The 27,777-nt window shown below is 39.0% G+C and overlaps 1 pseudogene; it reads left to right on the forward strand.

The window, feature by feature from the left end:
- The first annotated feature begins 10,728 nt into the window (after window positions 1–10,728).
- Window positions 10,729–24,064, forward strand: LOC132187972 (uncharacterized; annotated as a pseudogene).
- The last annotated feature ends 3,713 nt before the right edge of the window (window positions 24,065–27,777 follow it).

Consider the following 27,777-nt stretch of genomic DNA (forward strand, 5'->3'; position numbering starts at 1 on the left):
GCACACAATACTCATGTCATTTAGTGATGAACTTTGTTTGGTAAAATATGCAACATTTTAGGTATGACAGTTATCCATGAATGCAATATAGATATAGTACATGCTATAATCATGAGAATTAGTGATAGTTCAATAGTATGGTGTACTCGAGATATTACTCCTTCTCAGCAGGGTTAGCAGTGTCCCAAGATACCTGTAATACAATACAGGTGCCACGGATATTGTATGCTACTGTCCATAACACTACTAGCCCAATCAAGTCCGACCTCGGGTAGCCCACGCTACTAGTGATGTACGTCCAGCAGTGACCAACTATTAGGCATGACTGTGCCAATCACGAATAACCATTGGATCCAAGGCCATATAACACACACATTTGACCATAAAGTTAAATGTGTGTGTTATAGTAAGCCCATGGCCGTTATCCCACACTTATTAGTGTACCATGTCATATGATGCAATTAGTCTTGTTCGTATTTTACATACATGCTTTTACAAGTCTCATCGTCATTATCTTGTTACGTAGTACATTTTCACAAATGATAGAGTTCATGATGCAGCAAAGTGTATTTCATGAGAGTTGTAAATATGCATGTTTGGTACACATAATAGTCGTGCAATGTGGGAATAGAAAGGGCGAGCATCATGTGAGTTAGTACTCACCTGAGTCGTTTAAATCCTCTAAAAAGTCCTCCAAGGGGTTCGGGTTCTCCAAATCTGCGGAAAACCTATCAATAGTCCTATGTTCAACTAAAACAAACCTAGAACAATAAATAGGGCTACAGAACATCAAGCCAAAATCATGCTACTTGGGACGTCTCTGGGCGATTGCTCAGCCCTAGGGCGAGCGTTCGGCTAGAGAGGTTCAAGTTGAACCTCAATTGGTCCAATGTCCTCTGAAGCTTGTTCAACTGGTCCTAACGCTACAAAAAGGGTTTATAACGCTTGCTAACCAAAACAACATCTTTAGACAACAAGATTAAGTCTAATGGAAGGGAAAAGCTTACAGCAAGATTAAGACCTATACTTCTAGACTCTAACAACTATGCTATTGTAAAACACAAAGCTAGCATAACACCCTAGTAAAATCACTAAAGAAAGGTAGTAGTTACCTCAACACAACAAGTTCTTCAAGAAGACGTCCTTCTTCTCCCAAAAAAACTCACGAAACCTTGCAAACTCTCAAGAATGAAACAAGCAGGGTTTCTTTAGGGCTCAGAGGGCAGAAGGGTTGAAAAGGGCGTGAGAGGGGGTATTTATAGGGTAGAAAAAGCTGATGGCTTGGCAAGAGCAGTCCTGAAAAGGGACGAGCGCTCGATGCTATAGTACCAAGCGTTCGTGTACTATTTACCTAGTGGTTTTTAGGTTACAGGAAGTACGTTCAAGCTGAAACCAGCGATCAACAAAAAGTCAACAAGTGCTTAGCTGGTCCCTACATGAGCGCTCATGTACGATTGATAGGCAAGCACTTGTGTGGTCCCCCACGCGAGCATTCGGCCAAAAAGTTCGAAATTCCAAAAATGTCCCTCCAGCTGTCCCTAGTGACCTAAGTCCAATTAACTCCCTAACCAAGCTATCTAAGCGTAATTAATTATTTTGGGTCATTACATCTGGCTGTGGGACTGGCCGTATAATTTCCATGAGGGATCCACCCACAATTGCCATGTTGCTTCCCCTCTAAAGCACACATGGTTGCACAATCCCAAAATTTGGGACCCAACTCTCGATGTCCTCATATAAGGACTAGCTTCGGTACCGAGCTTATAAATCTCACTATGCCAAAGGGCGTGTCAAATAATAATCAAGGTGCTCACAATCAACATTAATCTTTCATAAATCCTAATAAGGCGCTAAAATCCACTTCTTGAAACTCAATGTCATATTTCATCATAAAATTATCATGTCACATTGGTAAACAAGTGCCTTTTCAGATCAATCTATGAAATTCACATTTATAGCTTTCACATATAAATTTTCTTCCATACTTGGCTTCTAAACTGTTGGGAATAATTTCACTCTATTATCTCACATGATACATCATGGGCATCAAGACCAATATCAGCCCACCAGAAGAATAATGGGCCATAACTCTCAGCACTTCTAGGGCAAGTCGAAGTAGAAGACCTAATACTAGCCTATAAATAGGCACGTATACCAAGTACAATCCCTAGACTGAAATACTGTGCATTTGGCATAATCAAAGACTGACTTAGGCATCGGAGTGAGACCCGCGGGCGCCCAACCCGTGAGCTCTCTTAATCTATTATTATCCTGTAGGAACACAAAAATTGAAGATCAAGGATGCCTTGAAGAACGCAAAAAACGTGTAGTTCACACCAATCAAAAACTGTTAGACCGAAAAATGATCTAACACAAACCATCGCCAATTCCGAAAAATCACCCTCCTCCTCCATCACCGAAATTACACGACAAGGACACAAATGGGTTGCCCAAAATCATCACTCCACCCTCTCTAATTTCAACCCACACCGAGAATCCTACAAAATTGTGCTAAGAAATTCAACTAACCATCAACCAATTTGGATAACTCAAGAACACACATGAACAAAATTAAAGAAACTTCACCTAGCAAGAGAGAGAGAGCCCCTATTCTTCTTCAATATCTCTTTCTCTTCCAATTTCTTTCTCCTTCCTCTGTTTTCGCTCCTCTCTCTAACTCCCGCGAGCGTTCTCTTTCCCCTCTTTTCTCCTTTGTTTCTTTGTTTCTTTTTTTCTTTTCTTTTTCCTTCCCTTTCTTCTCTGTTTTGTCCTCATTTCTATGGAAGACACACAAAGGGTTGAGTGTGTCTTTTTACTCTTAATGAAAATTATCTAAAAGCTCCTAAATTTTCAGGATATTACATCATTCCCCCTTAAAAAAATTTTGTCCATGAAATTCACTGTCCTTAATCCTAAAATAAATGCAATAGGTTCTCCTTATCTTATCTTGTAATCCAATAAAGCATAGTTCTTTCTACTTTGGGCTGCTAGTAACCTTTCCCTAATGTAACGCCCCAAAAATTAATTAACTAGTAATTAACTCTACGGTTCGTCTCCTAGTCTTATTCCACTCTAAACAAGACTCAGGGACCTCTACTCCTTAAAAAGACAGAGGCTACTAAGCAGCGGAAAATATTAAAGTTCTATAAACATCAATCATTACAACCAGAGCATTTACCAAAGACCATCAAGTAGCAGAAATCATACTATTCACATCATCGTTACAAGGGATTCATTCTATACCTAAGTATGCAAGCATGCATAAAAGCTCTAAGTCAACAACATAACTCAAAGTACCAGTTACCATGAGCGCTCGCCTACGTTTGCAATCAATCCTCAAGCATCTTCCGGATCGAATCCTCTAAGATAACCGGATGCTTCGTGATATCCATCTTCTGCTAAGCTATCTATAACAGTATAATTGTACACATGAAGAAAAAAAAGGGAAATAATACAAGGGTAAGTCTGACGACTTAGTGAGTACAACAGTACATGACGTACTCGTCATTAGTTTGTGGATTCAATTATATATAAAGCACATGCAACATTATGACAGTTTATCATGGATGTGATTTATATATATATATATATATATAATCATGAGTAATAGTAATAGTTCAACCATATAGTCTACCCGAGATATTACTCCTTCTTAGTAGGGTTGACGCTGTCCCGAGGGACCTGTAGTACAATACCGGTGCCCCGGATATTGCACGGCTACCATACATAACACTAGCGGCATGACCGAGTCCGACCTCGGGTGGCCCACTCCGGTAATGATGTCCGTCCTATAGTGACCATCCATTGGGCATGGTTGCATCTTTGTCACGAAACCATTGGATCTAAAGCCCACACACACACACACATTTGACTAGAAAGTTAACCTGTATAGTAAGCCCATGGCCTTTATTTCGCACGTATCGGTGTACCAAGTCATACAATGCAATTAATCTTATTAGTCTTTTACATGCATAGTTTTACAAGCCTCATTCTTATCTTATTAATCAACACACATTTTTGCAAAAGAGAGTTCACAGTAGTTCCAAACTGTACTTCATGAGGGTTGCAAAATATGCATGTTTGGTATATATATAAAATAGACGTGAAATGCAGGAAAAGTAACAACAAGCATCCATATGAGTTTGTACTCACTCGGGTCATACGGCTCTTCCGTAAAATTCCCTCGAGGCTCGATAACCTCGACTATTGAGAAAAGACCTATCATTAGTTCTAAATCCAAATGAAACGAACCTAGAACATGAAAACAGGAACTGTTGAACGACTAGCCAAAGTGGTGTTTCCCTGGAACGCTTCAGACCATACGTCTGGGCTCATGGCAGTACGTCCGCTGAAATACTTCAGACCATACGTCTAGGCTCGAGGCCGTAAGTCTGCTCAAAGAGTTTTAGCTAGAATCTCATTTGGTTCAACCGTCCTCCTATCCTCCTGAACTAATTTCTAAGGTTACCAAAAGGCTATCTAGGGTCTCCTAACTCAAAATGAAACCTCCATGCATACAAAATCATGTTAAACCAAGTCAAATGCTAACATTTAAGTTGCAACCTAGCTAGAACTAAAACTAGCAACTTAAGACAACATTTAAGTTGTTACCTCATTGAAGCGAAACCTCGAGAACCTCCACTCTGATAGCACGAACTCACAAACCTCACAGAAAACTCACTCACAAGGAGGGATTTTCGCAGAGCCTAGGGGTGAGTTAGGCAGTGAACAGGGCATGTAAAACTGAAGGGGGTAGGGGATATTTATAGCAGAGGCGCTACCAACTTCTCTGAAAAGTGGTGGACGTCCGGTACTATAGGAGCGTATGTCCTGCACTATTTACAGTCCAAAGGCTATAGCGTACGATCCAGCTATTATCCAAAGGGTATTTCAAAAGTAGCATACGTCTCGTACTATTGGGGCGTACGTCTGTGTACTATTTGTAGAGTACAACGTACTATTGTTAGCGTACGTTCGGTGGTCCCCTCGCGTACGTCCGTACTAAAAACAGAAGCGTACGTCCGGCAACCCTAGCGTACGTCCTCTACTACAAATAAGAGTGTACGTCCAGTAACCACAGCGTACGTTTGTTTCGAAAGTTTGAAATTTCCAAAATGCCCTTCTAACTGTTCCTAGTGACCCAAAGTATATCTTAACCCTCTAACTAAGCTACCTAAGCTTAGTTAATTATTTGGGTCACTACATTCTCCCCTCCTTATAAAAATTTCATCCTCGAAATTTCGTAGCCCCAAAACACAAGAAGAAAAGGCAACAACACCTTAACGTCCGTAGTCTTCTAAGGTTTGTACTCATCCCATTTTGAGAAAATCTTATCCCATCAATTCTTCTGGCATTGAGCTCCTTCGTCCAATATAAAGTGACATCGGCATCCTTAAAAGTTGTAACAAATCCATTTGTAAGTCACCAAGGGTGTCATAGTCGATGTTACCCACACTATATCGACCATCGTCAAACTTAACGACCCCTAAATTCACCAAAACAAGTAGTTCCACATGGAGTCAAGCCCATGGGTATCTTTGAAATGATGCCATACTTCCTAGATGGAAGCAAACCTATCTTAATCGACTACTCTTTGATAACCCAAATGTAATGGTTACCAATAACCGTAATGGATAGGCATACAGTCCAAAAGAAATTAACCATACGAATAAAATCCTTAAAGCTCAATATAAAGACATGAAAGACATCGTACTTAATGTTTCCTGCACTGTACCAGTCCTCGCCAATCTCAACACCCAAGTCGATCAACTCACAGAATGAGTAATTCCACATACAGTCCGGATCAGTAGGTATCTATGCCATCACCCTATAAATAAACTCTTCCTTACTCGACTATCCCTTTAACCAAAACAGGAATAGGTATACTTTCCAAGTATAATCTTGAGAAAAAGAGTCATACCCAATCAAGTTTTAAACAAATGCGGATAACGGTTCCGCATGTCCTACTTCACTTCTCTTCATGATTATGCCACAATACCTTGACGATGGGAATTGTCTTGGTAAGTAGTACTTGTTCCTTCCGATCCATGATCTTCACTGGCTCTTCGGTGTACATCAATCCTTCCAGTATCTTCAAACGTTCGTACTCCACCACTAAGTCTAGATTAGCGATGTACTTCCTTAACATCGAGACAAGAAAAACATCATGTGTTCTAACCAAGTCTAGGGGTAGGTGATGAGTGCCAAATATTGTATATTTGGGCCCCTTAACTTATGTTTGTTACTCTCTTAGCTGTGTTAATTTATGATGTTTTTTGTTAGTTTTGGTGTTTTGATGTGTTACAGGTTATTAAGAGAAAACTGCGGTTTAAGGGTGAAAATAATCAAAGGAATTGAAGTTCACTGAAAGTGCGATCGAGTGCACAGAGCGACGATCGAGCGCACCTGCGCTCGATCCCATGCACAGCACGCTTGAGTGTAGGACCACTTCAACCCTAGCACTCATCGCTTAAGTGATGTGCCGCAGGAGCCCTGAAGAGCCGAGTGCGCTCGAACGCACAATGGGTGCGATCGAGTGCACTCACACTGACTTGGCAGCGCTGAACCCTAGTTTTTTTTTTATTATTTATACAACTTTTTTCTCTTGTAACCACACATTGGGACGCGCAGTTTTTAGCAAAATACGATGTATTGTAGTCAGCAAAGCTTGTGCTTTGTTTTTCATTGTAAGTTTTATTTTTCTCATGATGTCAATTCAATTGTTTGTTGTTTTTGTTATCATGAGAGGCTAAAACCTTCAACTGAGGTTGAAGATGAAGCCTCGTCATTGATAAACATACATGTTCTTGTCGTTTTATATATACAATGGACTATTTTATGAAAGTGTTGCTCAAAAGCCAATTCAACAGTTTGATTAAGTTTAGTTAATTAAATGTTGGTATTATATTCATGCTTAATTTAATATTCGTTGTGTTTCGTCTGGGGGTACATCGAATGATTGGATTGAGACTAATATCCATTGTGATCTACGGATACAGTGGATGATTTGATCTCAATTAAATATTCGTTGTGATTCTTTTAACGGATGGATTCATCGAATGATTTAATTTGCAAGTTTGCAACTTTTGAACAACGTATTTGGATTGACTATTGTATGTATAAAATGCAAGACATGTTGTTTGATTTGTCGAGGGGGATTTGGAAACCTTAGTAATTTACCATTACTTACTTTTAAATTGTTTAGTTTAGTTTATGATTTTGCACGACACAATTACAAAAATTGGAACTAGGTTAAGATAAAATTAGGTTAAACTAGAATATTAATTTTTGCAAACACGTCTCCCTGTGGATTCAACCTCGTACTTGCACACACTTTACTGCACACGACTCTTGCGCTTGCGAATACAATTAAATTTGTACATCAAATTTTGGCGCCGTTGCCGGGGAGGCGTATGATTTTGTAAAAATTGATTTTTGTTTGAATTAATTTTATTTTTCTACTAGTTTAGGTAGATTTTGATTTTATTTATTTTGTTTTCTGCATTGATCTAGAAAAAAAAAAAAAAGTGTTTTGTGCAGTTTGGCGAAATTCAGTCACTGCTAGAGCGATCGAGCGCAGCTTATCTACGCTCGATCGCACTCGGGCCTATTGCAGCGAGCAAGCGTACCTGCGCTTGCCACTCTGCGCCTGCACTCAAAGCACATATACGCTCGATCACACCTCTGTGACGATCGAGCGCACTACTAGTGGGCACACATTCACTCTTGATCACAAATTCCTGCGCTCGAGCGCTGATGTACAAATTTAATTGTACTCGCAAGCGCACGAGTCGTGTGCAGTAAAGTGTGCGTGCAAGTGCGAGGTCGAATCCACAGGGAGTCGTGTTTGCGAAAATAAATTTTCTAGTTTAAACTAATTTTATCTTAACCTAGTTCCAAGTTGCGTATTTTTGTCGTGCAAAAAGCATAAACTAAACTAAACAATTTGAAAATAAGTAATGGCAAATTACTAAGGTTTCTGAATCCCCCTCGCCAAATCAAACAACATGTCTTGCATTTTATGCATACAATAGTCAATCGAAATACATTGTTCGAAAGTTGTAAACACGCAAATTAAATTATTCGATGAATCCATCTGTTAAAAGAATCACAACGAATATTTAATTGAGATCAAATCATCCACTGTATTCGTAGATCACAATGGATATTAGTCTCAATCCAATCATTCGATGTACCCCCAGATGAAACACAATGAATATTAAATTAAGCATGAGTATAATACCAACATCTAATCAATTAAACTTAATCAAACTATTGAATTGGCTTTTGAACAACACTTTCATAAAATAATCTCATTGTATATATAAAACGACAAGAACATGTATGTTTATCAATGATGAGGCTTCATTTCCAACCTTAGTTGAAGATTTAGCCTCTCATGACAAAAGAAATCATAAAGAAACTAAATTAACTTAATTAAAATCAAATACTTACAAAAGAATTCAAGTTCAAAGTGACAAAATGCTCAGAAAGCACAAAAACGACAAAGAACGGCGCTCCTGGCACGCCTCCATGCATTTACAATAAAAAAAAAAGGTATTTATAAGCTAATTTTAGGATTTCAATGCTGCCAGGTCGGCCGAGTGCGCTCGATCGCACTCTAGGTACGATCGATCGAACTCGTGCAACATGTCTTCTGTGGGCTGGGCACGAGTGAGCTCGATCACACTAAAAGTGCGCTCGAGCACACTTCCAGTCAGATTTAGCCTACTCGTATGAAACATGACTTTGTAGATCTTTGAGTTAGCTTTCCAGTGACAGCAAGATCACTTCAATCGGAGCTATACAACTCAAGATATGACATTTTTAGTGGAACTCATCGGATGCGAATCATCACTTGATCCAAATTTGCTGCCAATGTTCCCTGAAGTGTCTTAAGCCCCAGACTTAATGGAATGAGTTGCAAATTTCACCTTAAAGCCACATTTTTCTCTTAACAACTTACAAATCACTAAAACACCAAAACTAACAAAAACATCAGAAATTAACACAGCTAAGAGCTTAACAAACATAAGTTAAGGGGCCCAAATATAAAATATATTTGGCACTCATCAAGCGCATCTTCGCTGGCAGCATCAGCATACCAGAAGCAGCTAAGTGCATTTTTTTTTCTCTTTTTGTTTTGTTCTGCAATTTCTTTGGTTATTCTTTCTTTTGTGAATACTTCATTGTTATTTAGCTAGTTTATTTGAGCATTTGTGTTGGTGCATGCTTGGTCGGAGATCCTTGAACCTAGAATTGATACCCTTAGACCCTGACATTGATAGAATTCTTAGGAGAACTCGAAGAGCACCTGTTGAGAGTGGGGATAGAGGCGAAATGGGAGACCAACAAGATAACATACCCAGAATATAGAGCAACCTAGGGTTGAACATGAGGATGCTAGCATTGAGGATGAAAGCTAGAGCTTGGAATGTGGACTTCACTACATCACTTAAGGAGTTGTTCGCACCTATGGACTCCACCACATCCCATTCATGTATAGTGTTGCCACCAACCAATGCTACTCATTTTGATTTGAAACCACATGTCATCCAACTCCTACCATTGTTCCATGGCCTAGAACTTGAAAATCCTTATAGTCATGTAAAGAAATTCAATGACATATGCGCCACTTTCAAATTTCAAAATTTCTCCGAAGAGTTTGTCCATCTCAGACTATTTTCTTTCTCTCTGCAAGACAAAGCCAGGGCATGGTTGGACTCCAACACCCCCGGATCCATTACATCTTGGGAAAGCTTGTTAAGCAAGTTCTATAACAAGTATTTCCCAATGTCAAAGGTCAATGAATGCAGAAAGGAAATAAGCTCCTTCACTCAAGAGGAGGATGAAAAATTTAAGGAGTTGTTGGTAAGATGCCCTCCACATGGGTATGAGAAGTGGAGACTCGTTTAATTTTTCTACCAAGGATTGACCCAATCCAATCGTAGTATGATCAAGTCAACGAATGGGGGGGCATTCTTAAGTTTGACAAGGGATGCAGCATATAAGGCATTAGACAAGTTGTCCGATAGCTCACAGCAGTGGGATTTTTTGAGTTGTCGGGATAAATCTGCTCGTATCCCCAAGAAAGGTGGCATCTATGAGGTTAAGGAGGACACTGATTTGAGGATAAAGATAGATGCCTTGACCAAGAAGGTTGAAGTTCTTGTAGTGGGTCAGTCCATCAATGCTGCCAATACATTCAATGTTGATGGCTGTTCAATCTGTGCTAATCCTATGCACTTAGCACAGAATTGTCCATTTTCACCGGCTTTTACCGAGTGCTCCATGGAACAAGTGGACATTTTCAACGATTTTAGGAAGCCAGCAAGCGGACCCTATTCGGAGATATACAATCCAGGGTGGCGAAACCATCCTAATTTCTCATGGAAGCAGAGCCAACCAATGAACCAAGGATTTCCCCCACATGCTCAAAATCATGGTCATTCGGCTCAACCAGCGCAATGTTCTGCGTCTTCGTCACAATTATCGTTGGAAGAAACAATGAAGGCATTCATACAATCGAATAGCCAGACCATACAAGAGCTCAAGAACTCTACCATGGCAAACACCCAAGCGATAGATGAAGTGAAGAATGCCACAATGGTTAACACCCAAGCAATTGCGAAGATGGAGAGTCAGATTGGATAGATAGCCAATCACTTGGGTGAGAGAGAAAAGGGGAAGTTGCCCACTCAGCTCGTGACCAACCCAAAAGGACAATATATGGTTGGAAATTCCTCGAATCTTGCACACAGGCAAGAACATGTGCAAGCGACTGTCACACTAAGGTCAGGGAGACAAGTGGACAATCAGGTGGATAAGCAAGACAAAGACCCTACGAGGTAAGAAAGGGAAAAGAGTGGCAACAAAAAGAAAAGAGATGCCGAGCCATCTACAGCCACACCCATTATTGAGGACTCTCCTACGTCATTTGTGCCGAAAGCGCCTTATCCTAAAAGGTTGCAAGCACCCAAGAAAGGAGGAAAGTTTGAGGACATTCTGGAGGTGTTCGAGCAGGTCCAAATCAATATCCCATTTTTGGACGCCATCCAACAAGTACCTTCATATGCCATGTTCTTAAAGGACTTGATTACAGTGAAGAGGAGGACGAATGTTCCGAAGAAGGTATTCTTGACCGAGCAGGTTAGTTCAATCCTGCAATGCAAGTTGCCCCTCAAGTACAAGGACCTGGGTGTCCTACTATTTCTTGCATGATAGGAGTCAGCCAAATTGAGAGGGCATTATTGGATCTTGGAGCAAGTGTAAATTTGTTGCCCTACTCAGTTTATGTGCAGTTGGGGCTAGGGGAGTTGAGGCCCACATCTATGACACTACAATTAGCTGACAGGTCAGTGAAGGTTCCACGGGGAATAGTAGAGGATGTCTTGATTAAGGTGGATAAGTTTTATTTCCCAGTGGATTTTATTGTGCTTGACACGGAGCCGGTTCCAAATGTGGGGAGTCAAATACCGGTGATCTTAGGGCGACCATTTCTAGCTACGGCTAACGCCCTGATCAATTGTAGGACGTGGGTGATGAAGATTTCCTTTGGAAATATGACAGTGGAGCTGAATATTTTCCATATTAGGAAGCAACCCTTGGAATATGAGGAAATGCAACAGGTATGCTTGATTGAGGAGATCCTTGAGGATGTTGTTGAAGAATCAAGCATGGCGGACCTCCTGGAGGCATGCTTTGCTCAGTTTGGAGAGGATCTGGACTTAGACAAGTTGCTTGAGCAAGCAGATGCAATTTTGGAGACTGCTCCTCTAGTGAGCAGTGAGAAGGAGGAGACAACAATACCTGATCCCCCCAAGAAGGAACTTCAACCTCTACCGGACACTCTCAAGTATAAGTTCCTAGGTCCAGCAGATACATTGCCTGTGATTATAGCTTCAGACTTGGTTGATGCTCAAGAGGAGAAATTGTTAAAGGTTTTAAGAGAACATAAAGAACCTATCGGCTAGACTATTGAGGATATAAAGGGGATCAGTCCCTCGGTGGTGATGCATAAGATACATTTGGAAGAGAATGCCAAGCCAGCGAGGGAACCACAGAGGAGGCTTAACCCAGCTATGCAAGAGGTGGTGAGGACTGAAGTGATAAAGTTGTTGGATGTAGGAATCATTTATCCCATTTCTGATAGCAAGTGGGTGAGCCCGATTCATGTTGTGCCCAAGCGGGCTGGATTGACGGTAATGTAGAACAAGGATGATGAGTTGGTCCCAACTTGTATTCAATCAGGATGGAGAGTATGCATAGACTACCAGAAGTTGAATGCTGCCACCAGAAAGGATCACTTCCCGCTTCCATTTATTGATCAAATGGTGGAGCGCTTGGCTGGGCATGAGTACTATTGTTTCTTGGATGGTTATTTTGGATATAACCAGGTCCTTGTAGACCCCAAAGATCAGGAGAAGATGACGTTTACTTGTCCTTTTGGGACTTTTGCCTACTGCCGCATGCCTTTTGGGTTATGCAACGCGCCCGCTACTTTGCAGCGGTGCATGATCAGTATTTTTTTTGACATGGTAGAGTGTTTCTTAGAGATTTTCATAGATGACTTCTCTGTCTTCGGTTCATCCTTTGATGAGTGTTTGTACCGATTGACTTTGGTATTGGTACGGTGCAAGGAGAAGAACCTGGTGCTCAATTGGGATAAGTGCCATTTTATGGTCAAGCAAGGTATTGTACTGGGGCACATCATATCTCAGAAGGGCATTAAGGTTGATAAAGCAAAGGTGGATCTGATTTCTAACCTTCCACCCCCACGTACAGTGAAGGAGGTTCGCTCTTTTCTAGGCCATGCAGGATTCTACAAGCGATTTATCTAGGACTTTAGCAAGATTGCTAGGCCCTTGTGCAAGTTATTGGTGAAGGATGCCCCATTTGTATTCAATGAGGATTGCAAGAGAGCATTTGGGGACCTTAAAAGCATTATGATGTCCATACCCATTATTCAGCCACCCAACTGGGGTGTACCTTTTGAGATCATGTGTGACGCTTCAGATTATGCCGTTGGAGCTGTATTGGGGCAGCGTGTTGATAGACTCCCCCATGTCATTTACTATGCGAGCAGGACTTTGAACGATGTACAACTCAATTACTCCACCACAGAAAAGGAGTTGTTGGCAGTCATTTTTGCGCTAGACAAGTTCTGATCCTATTTGCTAGGATCTAAAGTCATCATCTTTTCGGATCACACAGCATTGAAGTATCTTTTTTCCAAAAAAGATGCTAAATCTCATCTGATCCGATGGATTTTGCTACTTCAGGAGTTTGACATAGAAATTCGGGACAAGAAGGGTTCCGAAAATGTGGTGGCGGATCATTTGTCTAAATTGACTGTGGATTACACCGAGGACGCTAGCCCCATTTCGGAGACTTTCCCTGATGAGCAATTGATGCACATTGCTCATGAGCCTGTACCATGGTTTGCTAACATAGTGAACTATCTCGTCACTAGCCAACTGCCTCAGCAGTGGAGGCGACAAGATAGGTCCAGATTTTTGTCCATGGTGAAGCACTTTTTCTGGGACGATCCTTACTGTTCAAGTATTGTCCCGATCAGATCATTAGGAGGTGTATACATGAGCATGACCAATCCAATGTCATCTCCTTCTGTCATGAACATGCCTGTGGAGGTCATTTCAGTGCTAAGAAGACCGCTGCCAAGATTTTGCAGTGTGGATTCTATTGGCCTACCCTTTTCAAAGACGACCATGCTTATTGTATATCTTGTGAGCGTTGTCAGAAGCTAGGGAGTATCTCTAGGAGGAATATGATGCCCCTCAGTCCCATTTTGATTGTTGAGATGTTTTACGTATGGGGCATCGATTTCATGGGACCTTTCCCGAACTCCTTTGGCTATTTGTACATCTTGGTTGCTGTGGACTATGTCCAAATGGGTGGAGGTGGTTGCATGCAAGACCAATGACCATAGAGTTGTGGTCCAGTTTTTGAGAGACACTATCTTTGCTCGTTTTGATACGCCTCAAGCAATTATAAGTGATGGAGGTAAGCATTTTTGCAATCGAATTTTTGAGCAGTTGATGAAGAAGTATTTCACCACACATAAGGTTGCCACCCCGTATCACCCACGGACAATTGGACAGGTTGAAGTCTCCAATCGAGAGATCAAGCATATTTTGGAAAAGACGGTAAACCCCAATAGAAAGATTGGTCTATGCGATTGAGTGATGCACTGTGGGCATATAGGACAGCTTTCAAGACCCTGATTGGGTTGTCACCCTATTGGCTTGTGTACGGGAAGGCATGTCATCTTCCCATGGAGTTGGAGCATAGAGCATATTGGGCCATCAAGTAGCTGAACTTCAATCTTTTGAAGGCTGGATCACAAAGGAAGCTCCAACTCAATGAATTAGAGGAGCTGAGGAATGATGCTTATGATTCTGCGCGGTTGTACAAGACACAGATGAAGAAGGCTCATGACCAGAGCATTTTGAGACGATCTTTTGAGCCTGGTGAGAAAGTCCTTCTTTACAATTCACAGCTGCATCTTTTCCCAGGCAAGTTGAAATATCGGTGGACAGGCCCATTTATCATTCGGTCAATTTTTCCTCATGGGGCTATCGAGATTAAGCATCCTAAGAATGGTAACACCTTCAAGGTGAATGGACAAAGATTAAAACCATTCTTAGAGTTGAGGAGTAAGGAGATCGAGACGACATTGTTGGAGGATCCGAGTTATTCTGAGTGATTGTCGTCTTTTGTGGAGAGTCTGGCTGAAGACTTAAAACTTAGCGCTTGTGGGAGGCAACCCTAATTCTTTCCCTTACCATTTTATCTTGTTTGTTTGTTTCTGTTGTGTTTTTCAGGGCAAGTGTCTACCATTCAAGTTTGGGGGAGCGTTCTCCTACGCTGCTCACCTGGTATTGTATCTCTGGACCCATTGGGGACAATGTGTCATTTTAGTTTGGGGTGGGGTAGACATTTCTCTGTCTTTTTCCTTGATTATTTGTGTTGTTTTATGAAAAAAAAAAAAATTGCTAGGTTATTGATTAAGCAAGAGTAACACCTATTCTGTGGTTTGCATGTCATTTGTCTGTTTAGCATTTTGAACACAACATGTCATTAGGAATTTGAGTCTTTTGACTCATTGGTGGATTAGAGAGATTTCACATGTTTGAGTTTATCACCATGAGCGCACTAGCATAGAATCGGTGAGGTATAAGATTTGACTTGATTAGGGTGTATTTTGAGATACGTAGGATGAAGTGTGATGAAACCTTGGCTTGAAAATAAATAAATATATATATATATATATATAAAATAAATCAGTTTGAGCTTCTCATTGAGTAACCGGACCTCATGCCTCACAAAGCATTGAGTGTTCGCGTAAAAAGATGAGAAACCTAACCTGGTTGGTTGTATGGCTAGTTTGGCTTCGTAGCCTAGTTGACTTGAGTAATTAAGCCTTTAGGAATGTTTCTACATCTAGTGCCCTAAAGCCATTTGGTTTGGGAGTCTCTAGCCCAATACTCGTTACATCGGTCAATTAGAAAGCTTAAGAAAACAAAGCATTGCACAGCCTACAAAAAAAAAAAAAAACAAAACAAAACAAAAACAAAAAAACAAAAAAACAAAAAAATTTAAAAAAAAGAACAAAAAAATTAAAATAAAAATAAAAAAATAAAATAAAATTTAAGCCTTGGTTTGAGAATAAATTGAAGCCTCATGATTATATGTTAGTCTCACATTGCACTTATTGGAACATGTGTTGTCTCAAATTTTCATCTTTGAGTTGAATGATTTATGGCTGTTTTGATGATGTGATTATGGTGTTCATTGTGATAAACCTGCTCATGATGTTAAAAACCATGTGTTTATGTGGACGTCCATGTTTGTCAAATAACATAGTGCATAAATGTTTGTGGGTATCATTCCTGTCAAACCCTCACGAGACTTCACTCGTCCTCTAGGGATGCCTAGGGGTTTAAAAGGCTTGTTGCATATGCTAAATGCAATCATTTCTCCCACGACAGCGGACTTATGTTTTTTGTTTTCATTTTGTTTTGCTAAGGGACTAGCAAAATGTAAGTTTGAGGGTACTTGATGAGTGCCAAATATTCTATATTTGGGCCCCTTAACTTATGTTTGTTAAGCTCTTGCTGTGTTAATTTATGATGTTTTTTGTTAGTTTTAGTGTTTTGATGTGTTACAGGTTATTAAGAGCAAATTGCGGTTTAAGGGTGGAAATAAGCAAAGGAATTGAAGTTCCCTGAAAATGCGATCGAGCGCACAGAGCGAAGTGCGCTCGATCCCATGCACAACACGCTCGAGTGCAGGACCACGTCAACCCTAGCACGCATCGCTTAACTGCTACGCCGCAGGAGCCCTGAAGAGCCGAGAGCGCTCGAGAGCACCATGGGAGCGATCGAGCGCACTCACGCTGACCTGGCAGCGCTGAACCCTAGTTTTTTTTTTTTTATCTATACAACTTTTTTCTCTTGTAACCACACATTGGGAGGCACGGTTTTTAGAAAAATACGACGTATTGTCATCAAGAAAGCTTGTGCTTCGTTTTCCATTGTAAGTTTTATTTTTCTCATGATGTCAATTCAATTGTTTGTTGTTTTTGTTATCATGAGAGGCTAAAACCTTCAACTAAGGTTGAAGATGAAGCCTCGTTATTGATAAACATACATGTTCTTGTCGTTTTATATATACAATGGACTATTTTATGAAAGTGTTGCTCAAAAGCCAATTCAACAGTTTATTAAGTTTAATTGATTAAATGTTGGTACTATATTCATGCTTAATTTAATATTCGTTGTGTTTCGTCTGGGGGTACATCGAATGATTGAATTGAGACTAATATCCATTGTGATCTACGAATACAGTGGATGATTTGATTTCAATTAAATATTCGTTGTGATTCTTTTAACGGATGGATTCATTGAATGATTTAATTTGCATTTTTTCAACTTTTGAACAATGTATTTGGATTGACTATTGTATGTATAAAATGCAAGACATGTTGTTTGATTTGACGAGAGGGATTCGGAAACCTTAGTAATTTACCATTACTTACTTTTAAATTGCTTAGTTTAGTTTATGATTTTGCATGACACAATTACAAAAATTGGAACTAGGTTAAGATAAAATTAGGTTAAACTAGAAAATTAATTTTTGCAAACACGTCTCCCTGTGGATTCGACCTCGTACTTGCACACACTTTACTGCACACGACTCGTGCGCTTGCGAGTACAATTAAATTTGTGCATCAGAAGGCAACCCTGTATGTCAATCTACCCTTCCATCCCAAATCGCATCACTCCCCTCATCGATGACAACTTAAGGAGCACACGATCTCTTACTTCGAATTTCAAAGGTCGTCTCCTGTTATTGGCATAGCTCTTCTGCCGAATTTAGGATGCATTCATCCTTTGTCTGATGGTTAGCACTTTGAAATGAGCATCTTGAATCATTCCAGGCCCCAATGTATGCCTCTCTCCGATGTTGTCCCAGTATAAGGGCGACTAACACTTATGTCCATAAAATGCTTCATAAGGCGCCCTTCCAATAGTCGCTTGTAGCTAATACTGTAGGCGAGCTCGATCAAAGGTACGTACTAAATCCATCTACCTTTGAATTCCAATACGCAAGCCTGTAACATGTCCTCCATGATTTGGTTAGTCCGCTCCGACTGACCATCCGTCCTCCGGCACACACCATTGTTTGAAATGAGTGAGCAATCTATCATCCTTAAGGCAAAACCCTTGTGCTTTAGCAACTACTTGATCTTGGTACACTCAGGGTTCTTCAACTAAGCAACCTTAATCCTAGCAAGCAATTTCGATTCAACCACCAGGTTAGACAAGCGTGTAGGTGCACCCTCATCTACCACTTCTACTCCCATCCTAGCGAATTGCATAACCAACTAGGGTTGGGAAATTCCAAGAGTGGCAAGCTCTACCGTCTACTTCCTTCTTAAAGCGCCAAGTACTACTTTAGCCTTGCCAGGATGATCTTGCAACCATAATCCTTAGATCAGCTCTAGCCACCTCCTTTCTCTCCACAAACAACTGTACCCAACAACTCCTTAGTCCATTTAGGTATAGAAGGATCCTATAAAATCTCTTAGCTAATATATGACCCAAAATCATGTAATCCATGCATACAAGATTCAAAGGTACCAGATTTACTAATTGCTCTTTACCAACATACTAGAATCCAAGTTCAAAAATATCAAGCCTTAACATCCTTCTAATGGGAAATTAACAAAATCATGAATCTTATCATCAACACATCAGATATAGCGTAACAAGCATCATGCATTAACAAAACTCGTAGTTAATGTTACACTTTTAGGTCCAAAATCTCAAATCAAGTGCAATTACAAAACAAAAAACAACTAGTTGATGTCTGAGTATACAACTAGTAACCCAGCCTCTAACTTCAAAACAAATCGAACCGCATGCCTTAAACAATCCTAGTGGTTACGCTTATCTCATGCCCTGCCATCATTTCCTTCCTGGCAAACCAATACCATTCCTTTTGGCCTGGTTGCAGTTTCAAACAAAGTGTGCCACCTTGCCACATCCATAGCAAAAATTCTTCCTCGATCCACATTTCCCAAAGTGCAACCTGCCACACCTATGGCACCAACGACTCTATTTCTTGCTGGACCGCAACTCTTGGGGTGTCCTCCTCCTTAAGTTCCATGAGTACTCTCGATAGAACCAAATGGTCAGCCAAAGAAACAAACTACTTCCGCTGCCAAGAATTTCCTATTAGGGGTTTCCAGAAACTTAAATTTAGGGTTTTTTTTTTTTTTTTTTTTCTTTAAAAAAAAAATAATTGAAGAAATTATTAAAGGAATAAACAACATTCTAGTGATCAAAATGTGCACCGACCCTTGAAAAGTTTAATTAGAATACAACTTGTGAGTAATAAGGGTTTTCATGATGTTAGTGACAAAGATTTTTTTTTTTTTTTTTTTTGACAAAAAAAAAAAAAAACCATAGCCGGTCTCTATAACAATTGAAGGGATACAAGAGCCATTTTAACCAAAAATAAATTGGAAAAAGTACACTTATCCTCCCCAAACTATCCCCTCACTGTCAATGTCTCTCCCAAACTACTAATTGTGCCAATGGCCTCTATAACTACCAAAAAAATGTCAATGTTCCGTTTAAAGCCAATAAAAATACAAAAATGACCATAATTTTTTTTAATAAGACAAAAATAATTTTATAAATTCAAAAAATTAAAATAAAACTAAAATCTAAAAACCTAAAACTAAAGAAAAAAAAAATGGGTGGTTCGAAAACTACCACTATGGCCTAAAACTTATAGGGGGCGGATCACCCGCACAGCAACTCCAAAAAAAAAACAAAAAAAACAAAAACAAAAACAAAAAACTTATAGGTTGAGAGGGTGGGGGTCGCCGAGCTACTCCTAGCGGCCATCATTTTCACTTAGATTAATGAAGAGATATACAATTCAGGCTGTTAATTTCATTACAAGAGCACGTGAACTTGATTCGTCCTTATATATACGTACATGCGTTATAATGTGTACTCTTCTTCATTGTCTGGAGCAGAAAGAAGGTTGAACCCGCTTACCCGAAAGAGCATCTTTTTCATCATCTAATCATAGACGGTGTTGAGAACTACAAGGTCAGTGGTAGTTTATGGGGAAGCTTACGTTCACGCAGTTTGTCGGCGTGGAGGAACAATGCTATGGACGTTTTCACGAGCTCTTCACGAGAGGAAGACGATGAAGAAGCTCTCAAATGGGCTACTCTTGAAAGGCTTTCAACTTTCGATCGTCTAAGAAAAGGTATACTGACTACGTCGAAAGGTGAAGCCAGTGAAATCCATATTCATGTTCTTGGATATGAAGAAAGGAAGAAATTGCTCAAGAGGTTGGTCAGAGTAACCGAAGTGGATAATAGGGAGTTTTTGTTAAAAGTTAGGAATCGGATTGATAGGTATGCCAAGTTATGCTTTCAATATTTTTTTGGAAAAATATATAGATTAGCCCCTCTCTGAATTATCACCCTCTTTGCAATTAAAGATTCAAACTTTAAAAACTGACATCAAGGCCCTACGTACATATATACTATCATCATGTGTCAAATTAAACATTTTTCCGTTTCTCTCTCCAAAATACCTTTGAATTTATTAAAAAATATATCAAAATAACCATCTGAAAATAAAGAAATTAATGGGGCCAATATAAAAAGGGCAACCCATTTTTGGTGTTTTCTATTTTTCTATTTTTTTTTTTAATAATTTGAATTTTTTTTCAAATAACTTTTTTTAATAACTTTAAGGGTATTTTGAGAAGAAAAATATAAAAATGTCTAATTTGACATGTAGTAGTAGTATAGGAGGTCTCAGTGTCACTTTTTAAAGTTTATAGGTATAAATGCATAAGGAGTGATAGTTCAAGGGCTAAAGTGTAATTTTTTTTTTTTTTTCTTCCACCTTTTCCCCTAACCAATCAGAGATTATTTTATTTTATGAACAAGTCCTTTATTGAAGAACATCAATGTACAACTCTTTAGCAAATAACCTCAAACACAATGATACTACACAACAATACCATATCATCCAAAATAAAACTTCATATCAACAAAGATCTACATACAAACTAGTTAACGAACTAGTCAATAAATTAACTAGTAACCTAAAAGTTTAAACTTTTAAGAAGAGATGAATTCAATTATTTAATTTATACTCTAACGTTCTTGAAGAACAACTTAGTAGATACCATGCTAAATCCTTTGATAGAGAAAAGAATTAGAGTAGATACCATGCCTAATTCGTTGATTAGGGAAATCAATAGCTTAAGGAGTAGAAACAATGCTCTTAGGTTGACAAACATTGGGTATCTTGATATGGTTGTAGCATTGGCATATTGTTTATCTTATTCTAGTAAGGCTAGCGGTGGATATCAAAACCTAACACTTTCATTCTTATTAATTAAACTCAATATTTTATTTCTTTTCATTCTGTTATTTATTTAGGCAATTCTTTTAAGCATAATTTATAGCAATATTCGTGGGAATGATTTCGTTCTTGCTTTCTATACTATCATTTTAATCTTGTGCACTTGCAAGTAAAACATACATTTATTCGTCTATTAATTAGATGGATATTTGCACAACAAGTTTTTGCCGCCGTTGCTGGGGATTGCGTTGAATTTTGTTTAGAAGTTTTTCCTTAAATTTAGTTAATTCTGTTTAAATTTCATATATTATTCATTCTATTATTTATGTTTTCTGCCAAGTGCTCCCCCCTTTCTCCAAGTTACTCACAAGCTCACACACACTCAAATGACAAAGAAGCAGAGTTTTCCTAAGGTTTCAGAGGTGGATTTAAGGGCTGGGTCGAATGGGGTGTGGGGGTATTTATAGGGGAGGGAAACTGAGCACTCATGTGGTCCTGATATGTGCTAAAATACATATTTGAGCCCCTTAATTTATGTGTGTTAATCCTTTAGTTGTGCTATTTTATGTTGTTTTACTTCCTTTTCGAGCTTTTGTCTATTTTTAGGTGTTTGAAGGAAAACAAAGCGTTTTTCGACATTTTAGGCATCAAGGGCCAATTTTGGGAAAAGCTGGAGTTCAGATCGAGCGCACCACACTTAGGCTCGAGCGCATCAACACTTGAGTGTAGTAGAGGAACGATCAAGCACAAGTTGTGATCGAGCACAAGGCATGGCGATCGAGCGCAGACGGGCGACTCAGATGTGGAAAGACTTATTAACCACCTAATATTAGGTTTTCCCAACCCTAATTGGAGTAGGGTTTTGTTCTCTGATTTTATTAGGTTTTCTAGGGTTTCTAGGTCTTTCTAAAGCCTATAAATAGACGTCTCGACCTCTTAGAAAATACACAATTCCAAAGAGAGAAATTGGAGGCTACTTCAAGAAGCATTTTCCGGTTTCTTCTTTCCCTTTTCTTTTTATGTTTTAGTTTTAGTTTCATTATGTGTAAATAAATTTATTGTTAGGGCTAGATTGAAGCCCTAATCATGTCTGTTTAATTTAATATTATAGCCATTGTTTCAATCATTGTGTTTTAATTTAATTGATTATGTCTATGTGATTGAATTCCCCATGTGAATGTGCCTCATCATTATTTACTTGTGTTTGGAATCTGTTAATTAAGTAAATTTTGATGACCGAATCTTGGGCTTTATAAAGTGACAAAAGAACCTAACCATGGGTTCTTGGCTTAATCAACATGGGAATTAGGAGTAGATACCATGTCCTAGGACTCATGTGTTTGTTGATCTCCATAGAATAATGTTTCCCTAAAAAACAACTTAGTAGATACCATATTAAATCCTTTAGGGAATAAGTGAATTAGAGTAAATACTATTGCCTAATTCATTGCTTAGGGAAATCAATAGCTTAAGGTGTAAATCCCAGGCCCTTAGGTTGACAAGTATTAAATATACCATATGATTGAAACATTGGCCTAGTATTATCTTAATTAGAATGATTTGTGGTGGATGTCAAAACTCTAACCTTTTCATTATTTTTATATCTTTTCACCATTGCAAATCTGTGACAAGTTGACAATTTAAATTGGAAAATCAATTCTAAATAAAAACAACAATCCTCGTGGGAATGATCTCATACTTGCACTCTATACTCACGTTTTTGATCTCGTGCACTTACGAGTAAAACGTACCAAGTATTTGCCTATTAATTTAGGTTGGTATTTGTCACAACAAGTTTTTAACGCCATTGTCGATGATTGTTTGATTTTGTTTAGAATTTGTTTTCCCTTAGTTAATTATGTCTTGTTTTAATTTTGTTGTAATTTTAAATTTGTTTTCTGTTTTCCTTCAAATTGTTAAATTTTATTTTAATTTAGATTTTTGTTTTCTGGTTTTCGTACGTGCATTCCCGTTCTGCAGCTATGCGATCGAGCGCACCTTTAATGCAATCGAACGCACTTCTGTAGGCCACTAAATACTTTGTTTTCTTTTTTGTTTTTTTTTTTGTTGTGTTTTGTATTTCTATTCTGCATGAGTACAATCGAGTATACACAGCTGTACGATTGACCACACTCTCGCTCGTGCACTCCTGCACGCACGAGTGCGCCTGCACACACACACACATGCACATATCTGCACAAGTGCGATTGACCGCACCTTGCGATGCAATCGAGCGCACTCGTGCAAACTCTCACATGATCTACCCTAGGTCACACGACCCCTGTTCTGTTATTAAAACTTTCCTTCCCTGGTCTATTTCTATTTCATCTACGGCAATACGATCGAGCGAACTGTTTAGTGCTATCGAACGCACTGGCTCAGATAGCACTATCAACCTTGCTGTAATTTAGATTTTTACTCTTTTCCTTTGTAACATTACAGGGTTATTAATCTCATAATTGAATCAATTTTCCAGACCATCCAGACATTTTAAATGGTGGGAAGAGAAGAAGAAGATGTTGAGAACCCCCCAATGCTAAGGCCAATGAAAAGCTCATACATTCCTCGTAGCTTTGATCGACCATCATGCATTGACTTTCAGCCCATTATGATGAGCAATTATAATCTATCTCCACATTTTCTCAATATGGTCCCACACTACAGAGGCACACCTTCTGAGGATCCAGATTTGCACATTAGGGACTTCTTCGATCCGTGCAAGACTCAGAACATCCAGGGCTTAACTGTGAAAGGAATCAGGTTAATTTTTTTCCCTTTTTCCTTGAAAGATAATGCTAAACTCTGGTTGAACTCTTTGGCTGCAGGATCCATCCATAAACTGGGAAGAATTGGCCACAAAATTCCTGAAAAAGTTCTTCCCAGCCCAAAGAACAAGACAACTAAGGAAGGATATTCAAACCTTCCAACAAAGAGATGGAGATCTGTTCTTTAAAGCAAGGGACCATTTCAACCAACTACTTCTCAAATGCCCACCCCACAACCTATCTCAGGAGGATCAAGTACAAGCCTTTTATGAGGGTTTAAATGAATCTAACAAAAGCCTTGTTGATGCAGGATGCAGAGGTGTGCTTATGGAGAAGAACAGTGAGGAAGCTAAAGAACTCTATGAAACCTAGAGTGAGAATTCTCAACAATTCTCAACTAGAGCAAAACAAAGACTCAAGGGGAAGGGTGTGTATGAAGTGAGCACTACTGGTGGAGTGCAAACCAGATGGCAACTATGGAGAAGAAACCGAACATGATCATGAAGGCCATGACAAATTACAACATTGCTCCGGGTCAACAAGTAGCACAAGTCGAGGTATGTGCTATATGTTCCCAGTCTGAACATACTACTGAGACTCATCCTATGTCTTCAATTGCATTGCACAAGCAAGTAAACTATGTTGGGCAGAACAATTACCCTTCAAAGAATAACCCATACTCCAACACCTACAATGCAGGGTGGCACAACCACCCCAACTTTTCTTGGAGTAACAATCAGAATGTTCTTAATCCTCAAAGGCAACAACAAAATTTCCAACAAGGAAATAACTACCAAGCTCCACCACAAGCGGCCCAATCAAATCCTAGGCCGAAAAAGAATGACGTTGAAAGTGCTAAACTCTAGTTCTTGAATGCACAACAACAGACCAACACTCAAACCTCTCAAGCCATTCAGAAACTAGAGTCCACTACAAGTCAAGGCATTCAAAAATTAGAGGTGCAAGAAGGGCAATTAGCTAAAGACCTAAGTGGGAGGAAGAGAGGAGAGTTCCCATCTCAGACCACACAAAACCCAAGAGGACGGGAGGAGTTCAAGGCTGTGACTATGCTTAAGAGAGGAGAAGCTGGGGAGACGGACAATAATTTGGCTAAAGACGTTAACCTTAGCGCTTATGGGAGGCACCCCACAGATTATCCTTTTATTTTTCTATTTGTTTTTCAGTTTGTTTTTATGTTTATTTTCCTTCTTATTTCACTATAGAGGAGGTCTGTGTGGCTTTGAATTAAATGCTGCCTTTGAAGGAATTGGCTACAAATGGCTTCTCTGCAGATTTTTTCCAAAACAATTGGTCGGTAGTGGGTGAAGAGGTTAGTCGGGCTGTACTTAATTCCCTAAACTCAGGATTCTTGAATAAAGAGGTTAATTTTACTTATATAACCCTGATTCCAAAGGTTAAGAATCCATCTTGTGTGACTGAATTTCGCCCAATCAGTTTGTGCAATGTACTTTATAAACTCACATCTAAAGTACTTGCAAATGGACTAAAATTTGGTTTGCTGCATATTATTTCTCACAACCAGAGTGCCTTCATTCTAGGCCGTTTAATTACGAGCAATATTTTAGCAATTTATGAGACCCTCCATACGATGAATTCATGTATGTGGGGTAAAGAAGGCTTTATGGCGATTAAACTGGATATGAGCAAGGCGATCGGGTGGAGTGGGGTTCTTGGAAGCAGTCATGGCAAAGTTGAGTTTTGTGGACAAATGGATTTGTTTAATTATTATGTGTGTGACATTAGCAAATTATGCTGTATTGGTTAATGGAAATCCGGTGGGACGCATTTCCCCTACCTGAGTTATACGCCAAGGTGACCCTATTTCACCTTATTTGTTTCTTATATGTGCTGAAGCTCTCAGTTCCCTCCTGACTTGTCCAGAAAGAAAAGATGTGTTGACCTGCGTACCGACATTCAAAAAGGGCTCGAGAATTAACCTCCCTTTCTTTATAGACGATAGTTTGCTTTTCTGTAAAGCAAAAACAAGCCATTGGCTGGAAATGTCTAAGTTGCTTGGGAAATATGAGATGGCGTCTGGGCAAAAATTGAATATGGACAAAACTTCGATATTTTTCAGTAGGAATACCCCGAAAGAGGCTAAACAAGAAATTTTGGTGCTATCGAGGCTCCCAGCACAGCACCGAAATGACACATACTTCGGATTATCGGCATTAGTTGGGAAATCAAGATCCTCACTTTTCAGGGGATTAAAGATAAGGTATGGAAACGCCTCCAAGACTGGAAGTTAAAATTTCTCTCTTGTTGTGCCAAATACAACCTAAATAAATAGATAATATTTAGTACGTTTTAACTCGCAAGTGCACAAGATCAAAATAATAGTATAATGCAGCAAGTATGAGATCAATTCCACGGAGATTGTTGATTTTATATAGAATTTATTAAAATATCAACTTTGTCACGAAATTGATACTATGAATATAAATAAAAATAAAGATAAAGGTAGGGCTTTGATATCCATAACTAATTATGCTCAAATAATATAACAATATGTCAATGCTCTAATCATATTATGAATACCTAATGTTTGCCAACCTAAGGGTATGGGTGTCTACTCCTTAAGCTATTGATCTCCCTAAGCAACAAATTAGGTATGAGTGTCTACTCTAATTCTTTTATTTCTTAAAGGATTTAGTATGAGTGTCTACTAAGTTGTTTTTTAAGAAAGCATAAATCTATGGAAATCGACAAACACATGAGGCCTAGGGCATGTGTGTCTACTCCCAGTTCCCCATGTTGATTAACCCAAGAACTCAGGTGAGATTCTTTTGTTACTCTATTAAACCCAGGACTCAATCATCAAAATTGATTTAAATAACTAATCCATACCACATGCATATAATGGCCAATCACACATATATGAGGAATTCAATAAAACAGGAATTAATCAAGTTAAGCATCACAATATGATTATCACAAAGGCAAAATTTTGAAATATTAAATAAACATAATTACTACTTCAATCTGGCCATACTAAAGAGTTAGTTACACATAAGTAAAATAAAACTAAAAAGAAAATGGAAAGAAAGAACTAAAAACGACTCCTTGAAGTAGCCTCCAATTCCTCTCCCCAATGTCGTCTCCTTGAAATTGTCTTTCTAAGAGGCTTAGAGGTCTATTTATAGGCTTATGAATACTCTAGAAAGCCTAGAAACCCTAGTAAAATTGTAGGGTTTAGTTCTAGTGTAACTAGGACTAGAAAAACCCAAATATGAAAAGGAATATAAGTTTGGCTGCAGCTTCTAGAATTCTCCAGCGCACGGGTACGCTCGACTGCAGCCCGTGTGCACTCGGTCACACATCTGCGATCGAGTTTCCACTTGTGCACACGAGTGCAAGGCTGCGCTCGTCTGGACCTCTTTGGAAGTGCGCTCGATCGTAGGTCCCCTACAATCGATTGCACTACCATAATGCTTTTGGTTGCTTCAAATCTTCTAGCTTTTTCCCAATTTTTTCCTTTAAGCCCGATACTTCCAGGAATGCATTCCTTTCTTCCAAAAACCTATAAAACAAAGAAAATACAAAAAGGAAATAAAATAGCATAAACTAACGAAACTAAGGACTTAACAAATATAAGTTAAGGGCTAAAATATGAATATTTTGACACTTATCACACCCCCAAACTTACATATTACTAGTCCCTTAGCAATACTAAACTAAAAACAAAATGAAAAATAGAAAACAAAAAGATAAATCCATCTTTTGTGGGATGTACGATTGCATTTAGGATATGCAACAAGCCTTTGAAACCTCTAGGCATTCCTTAGATGAAGAGTGAAGTCTCGTGAGGGTTTTCCAGAAATGTTACCTACAAACATTATGCAAGAGTTCATGTTGTCCAAAAATTGAGTGTCATTCAAAACCATGATTTTCATTCACTAGCAAACTTAAAAAGATAAACTCCATCTTCACAATGAATTGGAATTTTAAAGTTTAATCACTTACAAAAGACAAACTAAGGCATCACAAGTTCGAAACAGTGTAAAGTGGACTAGCACACAAATATGAAACTTACAATTATTTCTAATGTGCAATGCCTCAATATA

This window comes from Corylus avellana, chromosome 6, assembly GCF_965113065.1.
Source record: "Corylus avellana chromosome 6, dhCorAvel1.hap1.2, whole genome shotgun sequence".
Taxonomy (NCBI): Eukaryota; Viridiplantae; Streptophyta; class Magnoliopsida; order Fagales; family Betulaceae; genus Corylus; species Corylus avellana.